Source organism: Coturnix japonica, chromosome Z (genome assembly GCF_001577835.2).
Source record: "Coturnix japonica isolate 7356 chromosome Z, Coturnix japonica 2.1, whole genome shotgun sequence".
NCBI classification, from domain to species: Eukaryota; Metazoa; Chordata; class Aves; order Galliformes; family Phasianidae; genus Coturnix; species Coturnix japonica.
In genome coordinates this window covers 42,170,676-42,177,635 of record NC_029547.1, presented here as the reverse complement: position 1 = coordinate 42,177,635, position 6,960 = coordinate 42,170,676, and positions in this window count along the sequence as shown.

The window sequence follows — 6,960 nt, the reverse complement described above, 5'->3', positions numbered from 1 at the left end:
CACATCATAACATCATGTCAAGTATGGATACTTCTGTTGAATGTGCAGTCCACAAAAGAAGACTACATATCCCAGAGAACAACAGGAGTAACAATAAGTCACGGGACCAGGACTCTATATAATCTCGTTCCCAGGCTGGAGTGCCCTCCTTCTTCTCTCGAACTTCTCGGAGAGTGGGAAGCGTTCCAGCCGTGTCGCCTAGAGTTCACAGTAGCCTCTCGGTTTTTCGGAGACTCTCTCTCTCTGTTTCGTTCGATTTTGTTAGCCTTAATTATATTATATTGTGTTATCTTGTATTTCGATATCATATTTAGTAAAATAAGTTTTTTCCTCCTTAGATTGTCACTGTTTTATCCCACTCCCCTTTTCCCCCTCCTTTCCGGGCCCCGGGGGGGGGCGTGGGGTGGCTTCCCCTGTCACGGCATAGGTAAATTCTAAGTTAACCGCGCTCCCCCCAGTGACAAGATTATTTTGGTGGAGATATGCGGCATAGAGCTTTTTAGCTTTTAGAACCACTCTCTCTTTGCCTCTTAAAGAGCTTTCGTTATCGGGAGTGTTTTCGGCGGCAGTGTTATCTTTCCGTTAGCGCTCACGCGAGAAATTCGCTGACCTTGAATGTACTTCAGACAAATTGTCAACATTAAGGGGCTGGCTGCAACATTCTACAGCATTGCTATCATAACTTTTGTTGTAGAAAACAAAGGGATTTTCTTTTCTTCCCTTAAGAGCTAAAGCTAGCTAGCTCTGACTTTTACAGAAGCCTGCCAGTATGAGATCCACTCTTCATCCCAGTTGCTCTGTTTAAGGGATTGAAAACACATTTATTGAGTCTTCTTAAATGTATTGGTCAACTATTAACACCATAATTTGTTGTTGTCGGAATTGGTGCAGATATTATAGCCTAATAAAGGTGGATACTGATCGGAGAACAGCCTGCCTTGGATGACTATTTACGAGTGTGGTTAGGTCAGAATTGTTGGCAAGGCTTCCCCTGTCACGGGCATAGGTAAATCTAAGTAACCCGTGACATAGAGAGAAACCCAAAACTGAGCTCAAGATTTGTGAACCAAATCCAGAACCACGCACAAGGAGAAGATCTCTTTCTTGATCATTCTCTCCATGCTATTTCTGATATAGGCCGGGATGCCATGAGCCTTTTTGGTCACCCGGGTACACTGCTGACTCATATTAGGATGAATGTCAACCAACACTTCCAGGTTCTTTTCTGTTGAACAGCTTTCCAGCCACTCTTCCCCAAGCCTATGGAGCTCCATGGGGTAGTTCAGACCCATGTGCAGCATGTAACACAGATCTCTGCCCTCAAGAGTGAATACACCATCCAAATGTTCTCCTATGACTCTTGTGGTGAGGTGGATGCCCTCGTGCTCTCTTGAATGTGAAGCTCTCACTTGGCATTGGCAGTAAATGAGGAAGTGACAACTTGCATTACATCAGCTCTAACTTAGAAGACATTTACAGTACTTTATTTCAAACATACAATACACACTTTGGGTGTATTTAATCATCAGCAACAGGCCTGACCCAAAATCTCTCTCTCTTTTTTTTTTAAGGAAGTAAATATCTTCTCAGCTGCTCATCAATAACATGGTTTTCTTATTAGGGTATCTTACAGCATGGTAGTGGCAGATGCTTCCACCTCCTTGCTATGTTGTATGCAAGAAGTCTCCCACTCTGTACCTGCTTCACCTCACTCCCTGAAGTCTCCTCACCTCTCTCAAGCTCTGAATTTTTAGGATTTTATTTTGTTTTAAATCAGCATATTTTTTTAAGGAGGAGAATTAAGAAAAGAGCCTTCTGTTAGATGCACTTGGCCAGGTTTGAAGAAGCTGTCAACCATAACTATCTTTTCCTACAGTCTCTGGAATTTCAGATATAAGAGATGCTTTTAATAGTTCCAAACAGAGTTTCAGTTGTTATTTATCCAAGCTAACATGTTTCATTTCCACTTTTATTTTACAGGAAAATAGGTTTGCCTTGCATTCCAGAACACAAAGTAATTTCCATACCACTCGTGTCTTAAGCACTTGCTTTTTGATCCCATCAGAATCACTCTTCACACAGCCATTTATATGGGGCAACACATGCATTTCTCTGACAAGCGTTCAGCAGATTACAGTAACCAGTTGTGAGCTTTCCTGAATGAGCTGTATGGGGAAGTGCAATCTGCAGACACCCCCATCTCATCAGCTCCCAGCCCCAGCAGTTCCTCTTGTGCACAAGCAGCCTGCTGAGCTGGCTGGGTACAATAAACAGCCTTGTAACTGCTCAGCAAGCCCAATTAAGAGGATGATAATGCATAATAAGGAACCTTTGAAACCATTTGACCTCCTAAGAAAAGTGCTGAGGTAATCCAAACTAAACACAGATGTTGAAATCTTGCCCCCCTTTTATTTTTATTTATTGTTTTTTAACCTTTTGTAAAGTTGGTATACCTTCAAGAGCGTGTACCAGGCCCAGGTGTCCAGAAATTCAACACATGGCACATGGAGATATTGCAATGCACAAAAAGTGACATAGTTCACAGCTACAGTTTCACTTTTACACTCTGTCCCCGTGGATTTGAATTTTCTCTGCATTGCAACCACCTCAACAACAGACTCCCATGGCTGTCAGCAGCCCATGTGCCTCTACCTTTCCCTGGTTGTCCCGCTGCAGAGAACCACCTCTCCCCACCCCCACCTCCAACCCTCCCCACCTCCTTGGCCCCCCAGGATCCAACTCTCCACTACAGGACTTTCCTGCTCTCTTCTGAGCCAAGGAACACTGCCTGAAATCACTTCCCCAAGCCAGAGAGTGTAGATAATGTTGGAAAATGCAAGTAATATTTGCCTTAATTTGTCACTCAGGAATTACTATGTTAATTGCTGGAACTCCTCTAATTACATGATTACTGTGAAGTATGAGATTTAAGTGAATATAAAACTAAGAAACAGGAAAATCCATTATCCATTTGTCAGCCATATCTGCTTTGCTGATATTCCTTGCTGAACATTCATGGTATTCTTCTATTCTGGTCTAAGGGAGTTTTTGTTGGAGAGAGGCTGGAGGATGAGTTCATTAAGAATAAGTTTCAGAAAAAAACTGTCATATAGTTGCAGGAAACATCAACTTCAGGCACTTTTGCGAACAGATATGTGATAGAGAGAACACAGACTGCTGGGTATCACCACTGGTTCATAAATCACTACAAGACACGATGGTCACCTGCAAACACATCATCCATCTCTCAAAGCCCAGCTTTGACACTTAACCTTGATGTTGACAGGAAGGAGAAGCTGAGCCTGGCCTGTGGAGGGGATGCTCCCAGCCGTGGTGGGTGGACATGAGCCTTCCTTTACATTTCTCTCCTTTCTCCTGGACTCTTTTCCATGGAGAAGGATGAAGAGTGTACCCCACTGAGCAGCTGAGGTCCCATCTGGTTGACAAGTGAGACTCCACTCACAGTAAGAGCTGCCTGCACCCAAGAGGCTTAGGTTAGATAATAAGAGGAAGTTTTTCACTCAGAGGGTGGTGACACAGTGGAACAGGTTGTCCAGAAAGGTCATGGATACCCCGCTGGAGGCATTCAAGGCCAGGCTGGATGTAGCTCTGGGCAGCCTGGTCTGGTGATTGGTGACCCTGCACATAGCAGGGGGGTTGAAACCAGATGATCACTGTGGTCCTTTTCAACCCAGGCCATTCTATGATTCTATGATCATGTGGATAAATATTAAAGGTAATTGAATACCTTCTTTTTAGACAATGGTAGACATGACTTTGCCAGGCATCTTGGGGAGCTCTTGCTGTGAGGTTAACAACAGCATGCATGCTGGAAACACATTTCCATAAAACTGTCTCAGGCAAGAAAAATTTGACAAATATAAAAAATCAGGGCATAGTCCGTTCTTTCTTTTACGCTTGGTTATTATTAATATTCTTCAGTCATCGGGATATCGCAATCTTTGGCAGTGATGGATGCAATTTAGCTACTCCCTAGAGATGGCTTTAGAGAATGCGTAATCAATTTTATAAATGAGCAGCTGGCCTGCACAGCAAGGTGCACTCTGCAATTCACCAAAATGAATAATGAATTGCATATACCCTGCATTAAGAAGATTGGCATTCCTCTTAGAAACTGTTTGGAGTAAGTCTTATTTCTTCCACGAGCTGCAAGACAAACTAGTGCCCAGCTTTGTGTACTGCAGATGCGCGTGGTGTTGGGGCAGTGTGGTGGCCATGCAGGCCTAGGGCAGCTCCTGGGCCACAGCCATGGCAAGGCACAGGGATAAGAAACAGAAGAGTATTTCAGTCTGCCTGGTTCCTGTGGAACAGTGGCAGATGTGAGGAACTCAGAGGCTAGTGTTATGTCCTTTGTGAGCCCAACAAATGGGTATTCTCAGCAAAGTGACAGTATTTATTTTAATATTGAACAGAAGTATTTCTTTTTAGGAGCAGGAAAAAAATCCCATGCCATGTCCATTTATCTCAAACTTAGTGGTCTCTGTGATCCAGGACAAAAGTCTTCAGAGGTCCAAGAGCATTTGGTTGACTTTCTGCTGGCCTTTCAGTCTATAACACAATTTCTCAGGTCTCTGATAGGAAATGATTTGTAATTCTCGTATTCCCATGGAGAATAACCCATCTGTTACATCATCTCCAGCAAAAGCTGCACCGTGACGGGCTTTCTGAGGTCAGGTAGCCTATGCTTCAGATGGGTAGGCATGCACTGTCCACACTTCTCATGATTTCTCATAAGGAAAAATAGGGCAGACAGAAAGGCATGGAGGAAAATGTGGACAGTGATAAGCAGAGCAATCACCCTCTGCACAGAAGCACATCTACACTCAGACATGTTTCCTCCCTGTGGCACATTCTCTGATAGGGAAGAATATCTCAGTGCCTCTTCCTCTTGGAAGTGGTGTCCATCCCACAAAGACTTTTCTACAGCCCCCAGCTGCCTCTGGGCAGTTTCTATCAGAGTTTGCATTTGGATCTCATAGTAAGATGCGGATGACAAGAAGGGAACAAAGATGGTAGCATTGCTCAGAGCTGTCTTGGTTAGGTTATTTGTGACAGTGTTGGCTTCATTCGTGACAGAATTATAGCAGTAGCTGCAGAGACTGTGGGCTACATTCAGCAGCAGCGTGAACTGCAGGAGAGCAAGTGTACCTGTGGGAGCAAATCCTAATACTTCTGTCCCTTGGACTCTGGGTGTGCTGCAGAAATTCAGCACACAGCCCTGAGCCTGCTGACTTTGCTGTAGGCCTGCTGAGTCCCTGCACTTTATAATGAGTTCAGCAAAATACCGATAATCCTCTCTGCACAGATTTAACTCACAGACACCTTTGTTTTGGCATTTCAAACACCTGACATTAATGAAATGCAAAATTAAATGCAGAACCCAACAGTTCTGTTGCATTGCAATTACTTTCATGGCTTCTGCCTTTTTACTACATGAGGATAAATGAAGCCAATGAAGAAGACACCAGGAGAACTGCATCTATTTGTAAATGGAGAAAAGCCACACAGAGATCTTGGCACTTCACACTGGTTTGGCACCAAGTCCACGAACAGGAACACCATGTGGGGTTGCACTGTCTTTTTTGGGTCTCACCACACTTGGGCAGCCACACAGAGGCGCAGTAAAGGATCCCCATTCTTGCCAAAATGTAGAATAACCTTAATGGGAAGAAGAGCCTTGTGCTAGCAACACACTGCAGCTTCAGCCTGAAGCCCACACAGCAGCTGCTGCAGTGGTGGTTCCTGAAGTGGTGGTGGCTGTCTCTGCAGTGTTGACCACCAGCTGGCAGCCATCCTCACTGACATGGACAAACATGGGCAAAAGTGACCACTTTTTTTTTAGCTCTGGACACCAGTTCTCCTCCTCTTGTTGCCCTAGATCTAAAGCCAAAGAATTCAGGAGCTGAGCAGCGTGCTGAACATTTACTCCCCCTACAAGACATTAGTTCTGCACAGAACTGGATCTCAGCTGCTTTGCTCTGGCTGCAGGAGAGACGCTCATCACAGGGGATGCCCCCTTTGCATCCGCATCCTGCTTCTTGACTGTTCATCCGTGCTTAATTTCCATTCACTTAACATTCTTATAAAAATTCGATGTCACAAAAACATCACTAAGTACTTTATTTTTAACTTTTTAAACAAGTTTATTCTGTGCCTACAGAGTAATTGGTCTTAAAATACATTTTTAAACAGAGCTGTAGACAAGAACCTCTCTGTTGCTAAAGCTTAAAGATTTTTCTATGCGTGGGAAGCTTTCTTTCCCTCAAAAATAATATCACAATCTCATTAGGAATGATTCTGTTCTTGCTGTGTTTTCTGCTGAGCCCCCAGAGAAATGCTCCATAATCTAGGATTGAAAAGAGCATTATGGCACTTACATGGCAGTGACACTCCATATGCAGCAAGCAGTTATTCGCATCCCCCCTTCTGAAAGCAAAGTTATTTTCCCAGGGGAGACCAATCTGTATTTCAGAAAACACATTTCCGTGTCTTATTCTTTCACTGTTGTCTCAAAGAACAGACAACACACTGCAGCATATCAAGTGGAAAAAGTGGAGGGCAACATGCTGTGCCACTCAGATCAGGTCGCATGGCAGAACTTGGCTGCAGCAGCACTACCAAGGGCACAGATCCCTAACAAAACCAGGACCTTGCCAAGTGAGAGAGGAGCCTGAGTCCTCGGAATAAAGGACAGGGTCATTCACCAGCTAGGGATGCCTGAGGACTCCTTTCCAGCTGGCTGGATGAGAAAAAGTGATTCTTGTGTGGCTTTTATATCATGTTAACAAGAAGGCTAGATTGCCAGTACAAGTCCTTAGCACTTAAGGACCACAGGGGTGCGAGTGAGTAAGAGGCATCAGGCAGGACCTGAACTGTGACGCCAGCCTCACTTCTGTAAATCTGGCAATATCTGTTTTTCCATTGTTCTACCTATTTGAT